Source organism: Capricornis sumatraensis, chromosome 1 (assembly GCF_032405125.1).
Source record: "Capricornis sumatraensis isolate serow.1 chromosome 1, serow.2, whole genome shotgun sequence".
Lineage (NCBI taxonomy): Eukaryota > Metazoa > Chordata > Mammalia > Artiodactyla > Bovidae > Capricornis > Capricornis sumatraensis.
Genome location: NC_091069.1, coordinates 51,205,756 through 51,225,745, shown reverse-complemented (window position 1 = coordinate 51,225,745; position 19,990 = coordinate 51,205,756). Strand labels below are relative to the sequence as shown.

At 42.0% G+C, this 19,990-nt stretch overlaps 1 protein-coding gene and 1 pseudogene across 5 annotated transcripts in view; one reads left to right on the top strand and one right to left on the bottom strand.

The window, feature by feature from the left end:
- CTNNA2 (catenin alpha 2) overlaps positions 1-19,990 on the bottom strand; it is a 1,217,480-nt gene that overhangs the window by 673,566 nt on the left and 523,924 nt on the right. The window lies entirely within an intron of this gene.
- LOC138090492 (non-POU domain-containing octamer-binding protein pseudogene) lies at positions 16,920-18,054 on the top strand (annotated as a pseudogene).

The following is a 19,990-nucleotide window of genomic DNA, read 5'->3' as shown; positions in this document are numbered from 1 at the left end:
TCACTTTCATCAAGAGGCTCTTTAGTTCCTCTTCACTTTCTGCCATAAGGGTGGTGTCATCTGCATATCTGAGGTTATTGATATTTCTCCTGGTAATATTGACTCCAGCTTGTGTTTCATCCAGCACAGCATTTCTCATGATGTACTCTGCATAGAAGTTAAATAATCAGGGTGATAATATACAGCCTTGAGGTACTCCTTTTCCTATTTAGAACCAGTCTGTTGTTCCATGTCCAGTTCTAACTGTTGCTTTCTAACCTGCATATAGGTTTCTCAAGAGGCAGGTCAGGTGGTCTGGTATTCCCATCTCCTTCAGAATTTTCCACAGTTTACTGTGATCCACACAGTCAAAGGCTTTGGCATAGTCAATAGAGAAGAAATAGATGTTGTTGGTTTTTTTTTCTGGAACTCTCTTGCTTTTTTGATGATCCAGTGAATGTTGACAATTTGATCTCTGGTTCCTCTGCCTTTTTTAAAACCAGCTTGAACATCTTGAAGTTCACTGTTCACGTATTGCCGAAGCCTGGCTTGGAGAATTTTGAGCATTACTACCAACCAGAAGCAAATATACAAGATACTCCAACTAGAGGTAGAGAGGAAAGACACCCATGCCTGGGGCTTCCTTGCTCACCCACCACCCCATGTGGACTGGCCAAGATTGAGAAATTCCCCTCTAAAAAGACAAAACAACAATTTCCTATTTAGTGTCCAAATAGTTAAATTTATCCCCTTAATTGATCAATTAATTGGTTAACTGACTTTGGGAAATGGAAGGGCTGAGCTGAGAAGAGCCAGCAGAAATAGATCATGGTGGGGATTTTTTTTCCTGAATGCCAGGCAGGGTCAGTGAAATAGCAACACACAGTTCTGGCCACTCTGGTTATGAATTGATAAAGATCTTGGTCTTAAAGCAAGTAATCCCTGTTTAAGTTTGTCAGGCTTTATTAAGTCAGTGGTTCTGTGCTGATTGGGAACAGGGTGGGGCTGGCAAGAGAGCAAGTGTGTTGCCATGGTGACAAGAAGTCATTTGCGTGGGTGCAGCAATTGTCTTGATTCTAGGAAGTTTATTTAGAGAGGCTCATGCGCTGATGGGCAGAAATGGCTCTGAATCTCTCAGTATTATTATGGCACCGGGGCTACAGATCACCATCCTAACAGTTTTCTGGTATCTAAGCAACTAAAATATTCTTGACATGCTGAGAGAATCCAGGAGACTCCTATAACCTGGCACTTGTAAAGGAAGCAAGGTCTAAGGTTTCAGTCAGGGAGGCTCAAATTCTATTGACTCGAATTCAGAGATGTGAAACCCGGCAAAATTGAGACAGCAATGTTCATGCCTTCATTCAAAACTATGTATTGGGCAACAGGTGCCAAACACTGTTCCTAAGTCCAGGATGTTTTAAGTACCACTTTTCACCCATCGTGCCAAGTACGGCAGGTGTATTCACATACTAGGCCCTGCAGAAGGGACTTGCTACTGTCTATGATGGGGGAACCTGGCAAGAGCAAGTGACCTATGTGCCACAAAATACGGGGTGGACCATACACCAATTGTCAAGTAAAAATTCTTCCAGATAACATATATCATTATTAAAAACTCTTCCAGGTAAAAATTATTTAGATTTAGGGAAGATTTAAAAACCTTTTTGAGACACATTTGTTGGTTGACAGACCTATCTGTATTCCTTTAAGCATGAAAATGGCTTAAGAGCATAAAGAGACACCCCAGAACAGGGCTTGGTGTAGTGCTTGGCAGTGGGGCTGGGGAAAGTTGATTACACCTCAGTGGTCAGGGTTTCATTTGTGAAATGAGCATTTGGGTTGGAAGATCTCCATTTCTAGTTGTATCCAAGGTTCTACGGCACTTAAAATAACATCTTCTAACCAAAGAGTTCCCAAGAATCTAATTCCCTTACAAAACAGCTGGATGGTCATTAGCACATAGCTAAAAGGTAAGATTGCTTCTATGCCTGGAAGAAACACAACCTGCTGAGTTGGCAGTCATATGGACTCCTTCAGAACAAAAATAATTTGTAATGTTTCTCTTTCACACTTGACTCTCCATAAACAAGATAAAATGACAACCCTCAGGATAGGAGAAAATATTTGCAAATGAAGCAACAGACAAAGGATTAATCTCCAAAATATACAAACAGCTCATGGAGCTCAATTAAAAAAAAAAAACACAATAAAAAAAAAAAAACAGGTGGTACACTTAAATAGACATTTCTCCAAAGAAGTCATACAGATGGCCAAGAGGCACTTAGGAAGATGTTCAACATCACTAATTGTTAGAGAAATGCAGATCAAAACTGCAATGATACACCACCTCACACTGGTCAGAATGGCCATCATCTCAAAATCTACACACAAAAAGTGCAGGAGAGGGTGAGGAGAAAAGGGAACCTTTTTGCATTGTTGGTGGAGATGTAAATTGATACAGCCACTGTGGAGAAGAATATGGAGATTCTTAAAAAAAAAAACTAAGCACAGAACTACAATTTGACCCAGCAATGCCTGCTACTGGGCATTATAGACTGAGAAAACCATAATTCAAAAAGACACACGTATCCCAGTGTTCACTTGAGCCCTATTTACAATAGCTAGGACACAGATGCAACCTATATGTCCATCAACAGATGAATAGATAGAGAAGATGTGGTACAAACATACAATGACATATTACTCAGGCATAAAAAGGAACAAAACTGAGTCATTTGTAGTGATGTGGATGAAACTAGAGTCTGTTATACAGAGTGAAGTAAGTCAGAAAGAAAAAAACAAATAACATGTATTAACACACACACATATGTATAGAATCTAGAAAAATGGTACTGATGAACCTATTTGCAGGGCAGGAATAGGGACCCAGACATAGAGGATGGACCTGTGAACACAGCTGGCGAAGGAGAGGGTGGGACGAATTGAGAGAGGAGCGCTGACAAACATACGCTACCAGGTGTAAGACAGACAGCAGGTGGGCAGCTGCTGGGTGACAGGGAGCTCAGCCTGGTGCTCTGTGATGACCCAGAAGGGAGGGAGGGGGAGAGTGGGAGGGAGACTCAAGAGGGAGGGGATATACGTATACATAGCGGGGCTTCCCTGGTGGCACAGACGGTAAAGAATCTGCCTTCAATGCCGGAGACCCGGGTTTGATCCCTGGATTGGGAAGATCCCCTGGAGAAAGAAATGGCAACCCACTTCAGTATTCTTGCCTAGAGAATTCCATGGACAGAGGAGTCTGGCGCGCTATAGTCAATGGGGATGAAAAGAGTCGGACACAACTGAATGACTAACACATACACACACACACATAATATATAGTAATTAATGATTCACATTGTTGTATGGCAGAAGCCAACACAAAATTATTATACTTACTTCAAGTTATACTCTAATTTTAAAAGATGAAATTAAAGAAAGAATCACTGTAAACATCAAAACAATATAGCAGAACTGTTCCCTTGAGACAGTAGAAAGTCCTGAATCAGAAATGAGGGGTTCTGCCACCTCCCCCTCCACCATCTCTCATGTGACCTTGAGCCAACCACCAACACCTTCCAACCCTCAGTTTTCTCTTCTGAAAACTGGGCATAAGGACTATCGTTTGGGATTTAAAAACTGAAACTTGAAAAGAACTATTCTGGTATTACAACACTTTCTATGGAGTGCCTTTAATCTCCTTCTTTGAAAATAACTTATTTCACAGAATGACAAGAAGACCCAGTATTCTATTACAGCTCTCAAGAGAATGCACAGAGCAGATGTTGAGAATGACAAGGTTACCCTTACAGATGCTGGGGAACAGGAAGGAAATTAAACTACTGCTTCTAGAAACTACTCACTGCACATACTTAATCAGTTTTCTTTTTTTTTTTTTCATTTTCAGTATGAAAGGCATGCTATTGTTTTCTTTTGTTTCCTTAAAATCAGGAACAGTATTAGCTCTCTAGAAAGGTGATCCTTGGATCACATTTTCCCATTTTGTGGCTCACAGAATAAAATTATCCTTGTGGTGGTGGTTCAGTTGCTACATCATGTCCAACTCTTCATGGACTGTGGAGCCCTGCCAGGCTTCTCTGTCCCTGGGATTCTCCAGGCAAGAATACTGGCATAGGTTGACATTTCCTTCTCCAGGGGATCTTCTCAACCCAGGGATCAAATCCAGGTCTCCTGCATTGCAGGCAGGTTCTTTACCTACTGAGATAGGAAGAAAGCACTCTCCTAAACATATAAAACAAATCCCCATAGTTTATTGTCCAAATGTAGTTTTACTGAGAGCCGAAGTCTGGTTCCAAACCTTGGTCCTTTCCTTTGTCTGCTTGTGAGTGGATGCTGATAAGAGTGACATGATGAACAGACAAGAGAGATCCAGTGCCTAGAACATGGGCTGCATCATTTGCCCCTTAAATTCTTCCATGTTCCCTAATTCGGATACCAGAGGGTAGCATGGGAATGTAAACTCGAAATGAAAAGGAGGGATGGATGCACAGGGCACAGATGCCAAGTGAGGCTGTCCTCATCTTCACTATCAAAGCCTGGACTATCTGGAGATCCAAGGCCACTCTCAAATACTAACTCCTCGGAAGCTGAGAGACCTCCTCTAATTAGCAATTATGCCTTTTAAAAAAAGTCTCTTATTTTTCCAAGAAACCAAAGCTTATCCAGTACATTTTAATGGTATGTTTCAGAAAGTTAATCCAGGGCAAATTACAGGATACTTTTATTCAACAACAAAATAAAGATTGTGCTCCCTGTTCCCAACTGGGAAACAATTAATCAATTAGTTGCATCTGCAATAGTTTGCATAAAGTGACTATTAGGAGCAAAGATTTAATCTCACATCTCCAGAGCTATGTTTCAGTTTTTCTTTCTTTTGGATTAAAAGAAAAGCAAGACAACAATATAATTAAGCATTGTTTCTAAAAACAATGGGTCTCCTCTCCTATTTTTTTTTTTTTTTAAATTATGAAAGTATGACAACACATTTACAGGAGAGTTGGAAAATACAGAACAAGGTTACATAGTGTTATTCAGTTGCTGAGTCATGTTGGACTCTTTGTGACCTCACAGACTGCAGCACGCCAGGCTTCCCTGTCCTTCACAGCTTCCTGGAGTTTGCTCACACTCATGTCCATTGAGTCGGTGATGCTGTCACCCACTTCTCCTTCCCTCAGTCTTTTCCAGCATCAGGGTTTTTTCCAATGAGTCAGCTCGCCACATCAGGTGGCCAAAGTATTGGGGCCTCAGCTTCACCATCAGTCCTTCCAATGAATATTCTGGATTGATTTCCTTGATGATTGACTGGTTTGATCTCCTTGCTGTCCAGGGGACTCTCAAGAGTCTTCTCTAGCACCACAGTTTGAAAGTATCAATTCTTCAGTGTTCAGCCTTCTTTATGGTCCAACTCTCCCATCCGTATGTGACTACTGGAAAAGCCATAGCTTTGACAAGACAAATCTAAATGCTCTCTAGGTTTTTCATAGCTTTCCTTCCAAGGAGCATGCATCTTTTAATTTCATGGCTGTGGTCACAATCTGCAGTAATTTTTCAGCCCAAGAAAGTAAAATCCATCACTATTTACACTTATTCCCCATCTATTTGCCATGAAATGATGGGACAGGATGTGAGAGTTGAGTGCAGAAACCTGAGTGCAGAAAAATTGATGCTTTAGAATAAGACTCTTGAGAGTCCCTTGAACTGCAAGGAGATCCAACCAGTCCATCCTAAAGAAAATCAGTCCTGGGTGTTCATTGGAAGGACTGATGCTGAAACTCCAATACTTTGGCTACCTGATGTGGAGATCTGACTCATTTGAAAAGACCCTGATGCTGAGAAAGATTGAGGGCAGGAGGAGAAGGGGACGACAGAGGATGAGATGGTTGGAGGGCATCACTGACTCAATGGACTTGAGTTTGGGTAAACTCCAGGAGTTGGTGATGGACGGGGAGGCCAGGTGTGCTGTGGTTCATGGGGTTGCAAAGGGTCAGACACCACTGAGCAACTGAACTGAACTGATGGGACAGGATGCCACAATCTTAGTTTTTTTAATGTTGAATTTTAAGCCAGCTTTTTTTCACTCTCTTCTTCTGCCATTAGAGTGTTATCATCTATCTATCTATCTATCTATCTATCTATCTATCTATATATATATATATTACAATTATTTTTTGAGTAGACAAATTAAGATTTTTAGTTGGAGTTTCAACATTAAACTCTCAAAAGTTAATAGAATGAAGAAACAAATAAGTAGAAGAATATAGTAGACCTGAAAAGCACTGTAAACCAATTCAACATAATTAAGAATTACACAATTTTCACATAGCAGTAGGATAAAATTCCATTCAAGTTCCCAAAGACTGTACACTAGGAGACACTCTAACGTATCCAGGGACATAAAACAAGGTGCAAAGTCTTCATGGTCTGAAAATATTGAAATCACACAGAGTCTGAGTTCTTATCACTGTGGGATTATGTTAGAAATCAACATTGAAAGATAATTGAAAATAAACCACATATTTTCCAAGTGCAATGTGTCATTTACCAAGAGAGATCTTCAACTTAGCCTTCAAAAGCCTTAATAAAGCTAGACTGCAAAAAACAGGGTGATTGCAGAGAAGAAAGCATTTACAGGAGAAATTAGTATCAAAATGAGAAATTAATATTAAAGATACTTCAAACAAAATCACATGTATTAGTAGGTTTCTTTGTTATCGTACGGATTTATTACAGTAAAAGTTCAAAAATGTTTAAAGTTCAAAAAGTTTTATCTACATTTAACTTTTGTAAACTGTTTCACACAGAACGGAACCCTACATTTCTTATTTTGTCATATAGAGTGAAGGAAGTCAGAAAAAGAAAAAAACATATATATACATATATATTGTATATTGACCCATGTAAGTGGAATCTAGAAAAATGGTACAGATGAACCTATGTGCAGGGAGGAACAGGGACACAGAAGTAGGGAATGGACACGAGGATGGTGGGGGCTTGGGCATATGAACTGGGAGGCGGGGACTGATGTAAGCACACTGCTATATGGGACAGAGATAGCCAGTGGGAAACTGCTGTAGAGAGTAGGGAGCTCAGCTCGATGCTCTGTGGTAACTTATGTGGTGGGATAAGAGGAGGTCCAAGAGGGAGGGCATATATGTATAGATACAGTTGATTCACTTCATCATGCAGCAGAAACTAACACAACATTGTAAAACAACTATGCTCCAATTAAAAAAAAAAAAAGAAATGAGAAAACAAGGAGTGAGTGACATGTACAGAGTTCACAGCAATTTCACTGGCTTGTGGACAATCAGGATAGAAGGGGCCACTGAGGTTTGATGCTTTCCCTCCTTTTCTCTTTTAACATTTACCTCATGTCCACCATGTGCAATTCTCTGGGAAATTTTAGAATCGCAAAGTCCCAGCAGAGATTATTTTCTCCTTGCTCATCCTTTGCTAGAACTCTTTGCTGGGAAGAGTCTTCAGTCAGAATAAAGACTTTTTTTCTGGCCTTCCTTGCTGCTAGATGTCACTATGTCACTTAGTTCTGGCCAGTGGGATGTAGGCAGAAATGATGCATGCAGCTTCGTCAAGGTTTCCTTCAAAGCAGAAGGTATGGCTTTCTCTGTTTGTCCTCTTTCCTGCCAGCTAGGATGCAAATGTGGGGGCCAGAAATGGAGCACAGTTCAGTTTATAGAGCAGAGGCCTCACAATGAGGCTCTTGGGTCTCTGATGGTTGTGGGACACCCATACCAACTGGGAACCACCTGTTTAGACTTCTACAAGGGTCAAAGATATGCCGCTCTGCTGTTTAAAACACTATTATTTTGGACTTGCAGTCTCCCAGAGCTAGTCCTAACCTCTCTTACTAGACTCTTCCTTCCAGAGAACTTAAACATACACCTGTAATTCTCTTGCTTGGTGTCAGAAGTCAGAAAAAAGGTTTTGCATGTATACCTGATTTGGACTAGTTTGGAGTACCCTCAGCTCCCTTGAAAGTCATTGGCTACACTGAACTTCACCTGGGTATACTCACATGGTCTCAAACTTTTGCAAAGGCCACTTGGCATGGAGGTCACAAACTCAAATATAGGCATCAGAGAGAGCAGAGGACTGGCCCTATGAATGATGTGGTCTGGAGCAAACTGGAGATGCATCCCAGCTTAAAGCAGTGTGCTGCTACTGAGTCCCCATCCCTGGCAGTCACACTGCCACTTAAATCCCATGATGACAAGTCTTCACATCTCAAGAGCCACTGGAAACCTGACTTTTCATAGGAAAGTGCACAAGTTTTAAATTTTCACAACTGAATTTTTTTTTTAATTAATAATTATGTGGATCAAGTAAAACTTGGCTTTGGTCAAGACTTAGCTTCCTGGCTGGCAGTTCACGACAAGTTATAAGCATGGGGAAAAGGTGTTATCAGCTATCATACAGCTTAGTGCATATGCTCCCAACACACAAAAAAAGTCATTACTGTATGGAGAGAATTTAAACTGTTAGAAATGTGAAATAAATGTCAAAAGTACCTAAAAGGAGGCTCATAAATTATGAAATATATGTAAAGTTTTACTTACCTCCCCATGCTCGATGAAGATGGAAACTAAAAACTGAGATACTTTATTTAGATGCATTATCTGGGGGACAGAGTTAACTCTCTCCATTTTTGTTCCTTGGCATGTGTTAGTACCAGCCGCCTATTGCTAGATACAGGTAAACTCTTCTGTCCACAGCGTATCCCATTCCCAGCAACAGAGGACCAAGGACCTAAGCCTGAGGTCTCTCATTTGGGGAAAGCGCCTTACCTCATTTTCTAAGGCATCAGCTTCCCTGGTCTCCACACGTCCTCATGATGTTAATTACACACCTGCCCGTTGGTGCTGGCCACTCAGGGATGCAGATGTGGGACTGACAGCAGGCCAGCCACAGACTTGGCGGTCTGCCAGAAACCACAGCATCCATCTAACTCCATTCTGCACCTAACACTCTTCTTCTGCAATTAACCTCCCCCCCGCCCCATCCTCCCTGCAAAGAAGGAATGCCAAAGGCATTACTGCGCAGCAGGCAAAGCTCAGCATGGCTGCAGGGCTAAGGAGTCCTGGTGTTTCTGAAATTTTTATTCTAGGTAAAATTCACTCTCTAGCAACCTGGAGCTGCCTTAGTTTAGCATAGCTTAGCTTAGCTACTCTCAGGACCAATCATAAATAGTTTTGACCTCTCGGTTTAGGATGTCTCTGAACTGTTACAAAAGCATATGCTAATGCAAACCCTGCTGGGGTGGGTTTTATTCCAGTTAAGTGAAATACTCCCCAGAGACTATGGATTGCGATCCAACTACTTAGGGTAGAGCCATGGAGGTCAGGCCCTTTAAACCAATCAAGCTCCAATTTGGTTGCATAAACTGAGCAAAAACACACAATATAAAGACTGAAAAGGTCATTTTTCATTTTCTTTACACTTCTAATTTTCAGTCACCTGGGATACAAGGCTTCTGCAGAACATGGTTTGCCAGGTACGAGGCCCACTTTAAACACAGCTCTGCTGTGCTGCTTTGTAAAATGAATATTTTTTTAAATTTAATTTTTATTTTATATTGGACTATCACTGATTTGGGCTTTCCTGGTGACTCAGACAGTAAAGAGTCTGTCTGCAATGCAGGAGACCCAGATTTGATTCCTGGGTCTGTCCGCAATGCAGAAGACCCAAATTCTATCCCTGGGTCAAGAAGATCACCTAGAGAAAGGAATGGCTACTGACTCCAGTAGTCTTGCCTTGAGAATTCCATGAACACCGGAGACTGGTAGGCTACAGCATATGGGTAGCAAACAGTCAGACAGGACTGAGTGACTACTGTTTTCACTTCCCATAATTGATTTAAAATGCTGCGTTAGTTTCAGGTGTATAGCTAAGTGATTAAGTTTTTTATATACATAAAAGAAGGGATATATATCCATTCTTTTTCCCATTCTTTCCCACATAAGTTATTACAAAATATCGAGTAGTGTTCCCTGTGCTATACACTGGGTCCGTGTTGACTCTCTGATTTATTCATTGTAGTATGTACATGTTAATCCTAGACTCCTAATTTATCCCTCCCCAGAATGTTTCTTCTTTGGTAACCATAAATTTGTTTTTGAAGTATGTTACTTTATAAAATGGATATTTGTAAACAGAATGATTTCTGCATATTGATACTCTTATAATTTAAGGTATATTCATCTCAAGATTTAAGGTATATTACAAAGATACATGGAGCTGCCCCAGTGGCTCAGTGGTAAAGAATCTGCATGCAAAGCAGAAGACACAGGTGATGCAGGTTCGATCCCTGGGTCAAGAATATCCCCTGGAGGAGGGCATGGCAACCCACTCTAGTATTCTTGCCTGGAGAATCCCATGGACAGAGGGCCCGGTGGGCTGCAGTCTATGGGGTGGCAAAGAGTTGAAAACAACTGAAGTGACTGAGCATGCACACACAGGCACAATGATCCATACACTCCTACCTACAGGCATATTTTCTGAGGAGAAGCAGTTAATGATAAGGAAGAAGTGGACAATGACCACTACAGCAGAACGGGGCCACGATCCACCACCGGTTGACAGGGGACTCCCAAGTGCCTTACTACCAGATGTGTGCTGCGCGCAGGAGCCAGGGAACTTGCAGGAAGCGTGGAATCTAAGGCACCAAAGGATGGGAATTGGGTAGAAGTGCAGAATTCCAGGCCTTAGTCAGAATCAGACTCTGCATTTTAACAAGACCGATAAGTGATTCCTCGGCACTGATAAGAATCTGAAAGGTAGCATTACAAAGCTAGCCAAGGAGGTGTGGTACATACATAACCCATGTCCTAGAGTAGACACTCGGTCTGGAGAGAAGACAACTGCCATGGAATCCTAATTACACCATCTAAGAAATTACTTCTCAGTTTTCCACATCTGTAAAATGGACATAACAACACATCTCACAAGATGGGAATATTTACTTAATAAACTATAAACAGTTGTTCCACAATAAGTGGTCTTAGTATTATCCACCCACATTCTCTTGAGTACAAAAATATCATGAGTCCATTTGTTGAATATCTCCCCCCTTAAAGAATTCAACTTGAAACTCCCTTGAAGTGTTGGCTAGAAATAAGGACATAAGGCCACTTGCCTAAATCTGAAAAGCCAGAATAAGTATGGGTACAAATGATTTTCTTTTGAGTAGGAAGGCAGTCTGTAGAACTCTGACTTCTTCCTGAGCCCATGGTAACAAGCTGAATGCAGTACATAGCAAAGAAAATTATTGATAAATACTAAAAGTGAATTTTTTAAAACTCATCTTACGTCCATTCAGTTCAGTCGCTCATTCGTGTCTGACTCTTTACAGCCCCATGAATTGCAGCACACCAGGCCTCCCTATCCATCACCAACTCACGGAGCTCACTCAAACTGATGTCCATCGAGTCGGTGATGCCATCCAGCAATCTAATCCTCTGTCGGCCCCTTCTCCTCCTGCCCCCAACCCCTCCCAGCATCAGAGTCTTCTCCAGTGAGTCAGTTCTTCGCATGAGATGGCCAAAATATTGGAGTTTCAGCTTTAGCATCAGTCCTTCCAAAGAACACCCAGGACTGATCTCTTTTAGGATGGACTGGTTGGATCTCCTTGTAGTCCAAGGGACTCTCAAGAGTCTTCTCCAACACCACAGTTCAAAAGCATCAATTCTTCGGCGCTCAGCTTTCTTCACAGTCCAACTCTCACATCCATACATGACCACAGGAAAAACCATAGCCTTGACTAGACGGACCTTTGTTGGCAAAGCAATATCTCTGCTTTTCAATATGCTGTCTAGGTTGGTCATAATTTTCCTTCCAAGGAGTAAGCATCTTTTAATTTCATGGCTGCAATAACCATCTGCAGTGATTTTGGAGCCAAAAAAATAAAGTCTGACACTGTTTCCACTGTTTCCCCATCTATTTGCCATGAAGTGATGGGACCAGATGCCATGATCTTCGTTTTCTGAATGTTGAGCTTTAAGCCAACTTTTTCCCTCTCTTCTTTCACTTTCATCAAGAGGCTTTTTAGTTCCTCTTCATCAGCATAGTCTTAAAATATTAACTCCTCACACTAAACCAAAGGCACAATGAACAAGTGAAGCAGAAAAATGGAAATAATGACAAAAGATGAAGACAAAATTTAACCCACTGTTATTTAGTTCAACTCCATTAGGTGAACACACCAAAAAAACTATGTAAATCCTCTCTCCCACCTGCAGATGTCACTGAGTACAGATTATAAGAAGGAAAGTTTCTTTTCTCAAATGGTCAGAACAAACTGTTAATTTATTTTATGAAAACTGCTTCTTCCCATTTCAAATCCTCTCCACCTGATGAAGCAGGTCAACAAATCTTCTGGTGATCACTCATTTCAGTTACACTACTGAAATTATTATGTATAGCTGGATTTAAGGAAATTAAACAAAAACAGATACACTTAAAGTTTTCTGTATTTGAGGCTGGAAGAGTTTCATCAACACACCCTTTATAACAAATTCATTTTTAGAAGGCTTTCAAATGAATGCACTGCAATCTGCAGTTTCAATGGGCAAATGAACTTGAGTCTTCTACCAAATAGATGAATCAATTACAGTGCATGGAGGTTGTCTTGTTTGATATAGGAGTTCAGTATGGCTTGAATCTATACCTATTTGCCATTTAAGATATACAGTATCTGGATGAGACACACATCTGTGTGTGGACTAGAAAATAAATGGGTACATATATGTGATAGTTTCATTATCATGTCTACTGTTGTTTTATGAACGTGACAGTGAAAGGAAAGTCGTTCCTTCATGTCTGACTCTTTGTGACCCCAGGGACTATACTCGCCAGGCTCTTCTGCCCTTGGGAATTCTCCAGGCAAGAATACTAGAGTGGGTTGCCATTTCCTTCTCCAGCGATCTTCCCAACCCAGGGATCAAACCCGTCTTTTGCATTGCAGGCAGACCCTACCCTCTGAGCCACCAAGGGAAGCTATAATAAGCTTTGGACAAATGATCTCAACTGGCTTGACCTTGGTTTCTTCAATGGAAGATGTTAGTATGTGAGATAATATTTAAAATCTCAAACAAGTCAAATGTTTATGATTCTAGGCTTTTAAGGTAACATTTTCATTGAACACCCTTCTCTACCTTTGATTTATCTTTGTGTGCATACATGCACGCTACCTTGCTTCAGTCATGTCTCTTTGCCACCCTATGAACTGTAGCCCACCAGGCTCCTCCTGCCTTGGGATTCTCCAGGCAAGAAAACTGGAGTGGGTTCCCATGTCCTCCTCCAGGGGATCTTGCCAGCCCAGGGATTGAAGCAGGGTCTCTTACGTCTCCTGCATTGCCAGGCAGGTTCTTTACCACCAGCTCCACCTGGGGTGCTTTTGATGTATCTTTATTGTCCTTAAAATCAATAATTTACAAAAACTAATTAAAATGACTACTTTTCCCAGGCAAAGAATTAGTTGAATACAGATTTGTTTAAGGGAAATGAATTGCAACTAATGAAATTTTCAACAAATGATAAGGACAATAAGTGTTTTTCTATCTCTGAGAATTGTGAATGCCTCTGTGGAGGGGGCTTTTTTGAATATCAGTCACAATTCCTGAGGAGCCAGGGCATCACTCGAGACCAAGACACCCTCTGGTCAGTTTCCTCATTTCCTCAGCAAGTGACAATGAAGTGGATCAAGCAACTGCCTTTGCAAGGAAAGAGCACTCTTCCTTGCTGACAACTCACCTTCTCTGCTTTATTCCCTAAACCAGCCCTCCATTTTTTTTGTTGTTTTCGAATTGATTTTTGGATCTATTCTGCCAAGTCCTTGCAATATTGCTAATACCCAAAAATATAAACTTATAGACAAATGTGCAGGAGAAACAATTTGTAGTGAAAATTATTGCTTGCTTTTCTGAAGTATAAAGAGAAAGCTTTCACATTTTAAAATATACACGATCTATTGGGCAGAGTCAGGTTTACTTAAATCCCTGTTGCTATCATTTGCCTGAATCTATATATGTTTAGAAACCACAGGAAAATGTCCTCATCATTTTTCCCCTTAAGATTACATAGTACAACAGAATTCAGATACTAGAATTAGATTAACCATTACAGACTGACCTGTTGTTGAGAGTACCATCCAATAACTATGGAATAACACATTTGTCCTGAAAGTAGAGGCATTCTCATAACTAAAGATGTAACTATCAATCCTATGAGATCCTATAAATCTCATAAAATATCTAAAATTTCTAATTGTTGTTTTTTACAAAATCCATTTCCCACTTAAAAATTGTGAATGGCATTTCTCATAATGTTGTCTACGTTGAGAAGATAATTACCAATGGGTCACATGTTCTACAAGAAGTTTTTATCAAGTTTTCTCTTTAGTAAAGGGTTCCCTGTCTGTACACTGTGACTTGTGAACCTGTCTAGCACCTGCCTCCAGGGATTCTGTTTATTTTTGCTCAGGATGTAGGCTTCTCTGCACTAAATACCCAGAATCTGTATCTCAGCAGATGGCACATTCAGGCCCATAGCAAGGAACACAATGCAGAGGACATGTGGTGGGCTAACTCTCTAAATACACTGTGAGAGAAAAATGATTAGCTACATATGTCTGTGACTTACTAGTCAGCTGGCAGAAGACCCCTAAGCCTGGGGACTGAGAAAAAAGGAAAGAAGACACGTACAAGTTAATGTGAGCGAAAGACAGCGCAACCCTGCTCCTATGCAGACTGAGTGCAGCTTCACCATGTAATGGATATTTTATGACTTCATGGTTTGGACAAGTGGTATGGAGGTTTTCAATCAGATTTTTAAGACTTGATTTAAGTTCCTTGTTCCAAATAGGAAAAGGAGTACATCAAGGCTGTATATTGTCACCCTGCTTATTTAACTTATATGTAGAATACATCATGAGAAACGCTGGACTGGAAGAAACACAAGCTGGAATCAAGATTGCTGGGAGAAATATCAATAACCTCAGATATGCAGATGACACCACCCTTATGGCAGAAAGTGAAGAGGAGCTAAAAAGCCTCTTGATGAAAGTGAAAGAGGAGAGTGAAAAAGTTGGCTTAAAGCTAAACATTCAGAAAACGAAGATCATGGCATCCAGTCCCATCACTTCATGGGAAATAGATGGGGAAACAGTGGAAACAGTGCCAGACTTTATTTTTTTGGCTCCAAAATCACTGCAGATGGTGACTGCAGCCATGAAATTAAAAGACGCTTACTCCTTGGAAGAAAAGTTATGACCAACCTAGATAGCATATTCAAAAGCAGAGACATTACTTTGCCAACTAAGGTCCGTCTAGTCAAGGCTATGGTTTTTCCTCTGGTCATATATGGATGTGAGAGTTGGACCGTGAAGAAGGCTGAGTGCCAAAGAATTGATGCTTTTGAACTGTGGTGTTGGAGAAGACTCTTGAGAGTCCCTTGGACTGCAAGGAGATCCAACCAGTCCATTCTGAAGGAGATCAACCCTGGGATTTCTTGGAAGGAATGATGCTAAAGCTGAAACTCCAGTACTTTGGCCACCTCATGAGAAGAGTTGACTCATTGGAAAAAACTCTGATGCTGGGGGGGATTGGGTGCAGGAGGAGAAGGGGACAACCGAGGATGAGATGGCTGGATGGCATCATGGACTCGATGGATGTGAGTCTGAGTGAACTCCGGGAGATGGTGATGAACAGGGAGGTCTGGCATGCTGCGATTCATAGGGTCGCAGAGTCAGACACGACTGAGCGACTGAACTGAACTGAACTTCCATCCTCACATGCCCTTACTGGTAATACTCAGCTCATCACTACAGTAATTCAAAAGGGCAATATCAACTTATTTGCAGGGAAGAAATGGAGAGGTAGACTTAGAGAAAGGATTTGTGGAAACAGCAGGGAAAGGAGAAGGTGGGACAGATTGAGAAAGTAGCACTGACTTATGTACACTACTGTATGTAAAGCAGATAGCTAGTAGGAAGTAGCTGTATAGCACAGGACGTCCAGCTCGGTGCTCTGTGATGACTAGAGGGGTAGGATGGGAGGGAGGCTCAAGAGAGAAGGGATATATTTTGGGACTGATTCATGTTTCTGTACAGCAGAAACCCACAAACACTGTAAAGCAATTATCTTCCAATATTTTTTTAAAGATTCAGTATCTTCCTTAAAAATGTGTAAAGAAAAAGCATATTTCATTCACAATCTCTACGCTTCTATTGGGGCTTCCAAGGTAGCTCAGTGGTAAAGAACCCGCCTGCAGTGCAGGAGATGCAGGTTTGATCCATGGGTTGGGAAGATCCCCTGGAGAAGGGAATGGCAACCCACTCCAGTATTCTTGCCTGGAAGGTTCCATGGAGAGAGAAGTCTAGGAGGCTACATACAGTCCATGGGGTCACAGAAGAGTCAGACATGACTTAGCAAATAAACAACACCCTTTTATTGTGTGGGGAAGAAAGAGGGGAGGCCATGGCAAGGGAAGAATAACTCCTTTTATCAGGTGATGGAGCAACCTCTTTGGACACATGGTGTTGGGGTCACAAACCTAAAACCATTTGAGCTGTGATCCCTGGAGGCAGGTGACAATAATGAAGATACTATAGCTCTCTCTGCCAAGCTCCTAATGGATATATATTCAGGCTGTGTAAGAGTAAAAAGGGAAAAATATTCTAAAGGAGCAACTTAATAAACTCTGGAACTCACTAAGGACAGGACAACTTCTGACAAAGACAACGGCATGGCTTTGGAGCCTTAAGGGGCTAAGGCAGTAACAGCGCCCTTAGCCATGGAGCCCCTTTGCCCACTAAGAGGAAGCCATGGTGTGAGCAGGACTGGAGCTGCAGAAACTGGTTCTTGGCCAATGCACTAGATCTGATTACATCCCCCTAGACTTCCAGAATGATCTGGGAGGTGGAATTTCTACAGGGGACTAGAGGTCTTAACCTTCCTCAGTATGTGTCCAACGAACTGCTGGAGGAGGCCTTTTCTGTGTTCGGCCAGGTGGAGAGGGCTGTAGTCATTGTGGATGATCGAGGCAGGCCCTCAGGAAAAGGCATTGTTAAATTCTCAGGGAAGCCAGCTGCTCAGAAAGCAGCTGGACAGATGCAGTGAAGGCTCCTTCCTGCTAACCACATTTCCTCGACCTGTGACTGTGGAGCCCATGGATGATGAAGAGGGACTCCCAGAGAAGCTGGTTATAAAGAATCAGCAGTTTCACGAAGAGCGAGAACAGCCACCCAGATTCACACAGCCTGGCTCCTTTGAGTGTGAGCAGGCCAGGCGCTGGAAGGCACTTCTTGAGATGGGAAAGCAGCAGCAGGACCAAGTGGACCGAGACATCAAGGAACCTCGTGAGAAGCTGGAGATGGAGATGGAGACTGCTCGCCATGAGCACCAGGTCATGCTAATGAGGCAGGACTGGATGAGGCATCAAGAAGAACTTCGGAGGATGGAAGAGCTGCACAATCAAGTGCAAAAACGAAAGCAGCTGGAGCTCAGGCAGGAGGAGGAGCTCAGGCGCCGTGAGGAAGAGATGCGGCGGCAACAAGAAGAAAGGATGCGACAACAGCAGGAAGGATTCCAGGGAACCTTCCCTGATGCGAGAGAGCAAGAGATACGGATGGGTCAGATGGCTATGGGAGGTGCTATGGGCATAAACAACAGAGGCGCCATGCCCCCTGCTCCTGTGCCAGCTGGTACCCCAGCTCCTCCAGGACCAGCCACTATGATGCCAGATGGAACCTTAGGATTGACCCCACCAACAACTGAATGCTTTGGCCAAGCTGCTACAATGGAAAAAATTGGGGCATTTGGTGGAACCCCTCTTGCGCTCAACTGTGCAGCTCCTGGAGCTGAATTTGCTCCAAACAAACGTTGCCGATACTAATAAAATTGCAGTGTCTAGTTTCCCAAAACCCTTAAAAGAAAGACCCTTTTTGGACTTAACCGAATTCTACCCTGGAAAAGTGTTAGGGATTCCTCCCAATAGTTTAGGTCTTCCCTGCCTCTAGTACTCTAGGGAGTATGTTGGAGGCAGAGGGTAAGGGAGGGGTGATATTTAACAAATCAGTTCTATGTGGTATATCCTTTCACTAATCAATTCTGTGTGGTGCATTCCTAAAATCTCATGTGATTATTGAGAGCCTGCGAGGGCCAGGGAGCCATAGCAAAATGGATCCAGTTAGAGCCCCCATCAATCTTAATCATTCCACTCTTTGTCCACCCTGTTCTATTTGCTTTCTTATTCTTACACCTCCCCCACCCCCCACCCTAGTCGGTAAAGAATCTGCCTGCAATGCTGGAGACCTGGGTTCTATTCCTGGGTTGGGAAGATCCCCTGGAGAAGGAAATGGCAACTCACTCCAGTATTCTTGCCTGGAGAATCCCATAGATAGAGGAGCCTGGTAGGCTACAGTCCCTGGGGTTGCAAGAGTTGGACATGACTTAGTGCATTGTCTCTCAGAGGTCTTAAATTAGCAGTGAAACACAAGAACTACAGATTCTTTTTAATCAAAGTGTATAATTTTTAAATCAAATGTATACTTATTTTAATAATTTTAATCAAAGATCATTTTAATCAAAATGTATAATTTTTATTTGTTGAGCGCTGTGAGGCAGTTTATGCTAAGCATTTTATATGTATGTCATTTTACTGAAAACTCTTAAGCTCCAAGATTTTGGCCACCTAATGCAAAGAGCCAACTCACTGAAAAAGACCCTGAGGCTGGGAAACATTGAAGGCAGGAGCAGAAGCGGGCAACAGAGGATGAGATGGTTGGCTAGCATCACTGACTCAATGGACATGAGCCTGAGCAAACTCTGGGACAGAGTGAAGGAGAGGGAAGCCTGGCATGCTGCAGTTCAAGGGGTTGAAAAGAAGCTGACACGATGGAGTGACAACAGCAACAAGAAGTCACCATGCGGTATATAGTGCAGTCTCATCTTTCAGGTGAGCACCAACGTTAGCTAACTTCCTTGGGGCAGCAGAGCCGGGGTTCCACTCTTACAGCATCTAACCCCAAGTCCATTATCTTAACTGCTGTTTCCCATTGTTCCCTCAAGAAATGACATATGAACTGGCTCAAAATAAAATAATTAAAAAATATTACGGAAATATTTACCAAATTTGATACTATAATTTTGGATGTATTTTAAATATACTTCCACTTATATTTCTGTTTTCAGTTCCTAAATTACAGGTTAGATCTTGTTTCTCCCCTTGCTTGAATGCCTCCCCACAGCTCCTGGATTACAGCCCCTCACGACCTGATTCCAGCCCATCTTTTAACCACCGCTCAATATCCTTTCGCACTTGCCCACATCTCCGATGCCCTTGACGATGGGCCAAGTTTGTGATCACACCTGCCCTTCTTAACTGTGCTCTGCTTTATTGTCTTCAAAGCCCAACTTAAGCTTCACTTCACCTGCAACAATCTTCTCTGAACTCATAAGCAGAACTAATGACATTTTCTTCCAGATCATTATTGCCCATCACTTGAGATTTTGCTTAGAACATTTTCTTTTAAATGCCAATTTGCATTTCTGATACCTCCATGAGAGGGCAACTCATACTGGGCAGAAGATTTTGTCTTCTTAATCTCACTTTCCCAAAATACAGCTTCCTATATGGATGCATCCAATAAATTGATCAAACTGGTTTTGGTTAAAACCAAGTTTACCTCAGAGATTGTTACTGTTTAGTCACTAAGTCATATCCGACTCTTTGGTGACCCCATAGACTGTAGCCTGCCAGGCTCCTCTGTCCATGGGATTTCCGAGGCAAGAATGCTAAAGTACGTTGCCATTTCCTTCTCCAGGGCATCTTCCTGATCCAAGGATCAATCCCACATCTCCTGAATTGGCAGGCAGATTCTTCACTACTGAGCCACCAGGGAAGCCCAGCTAAGAGAACTGCGTGCTCAGTCACTCAGTTGTGTCTAACTCTTTGCAGCCTATGATTTATTTATTTA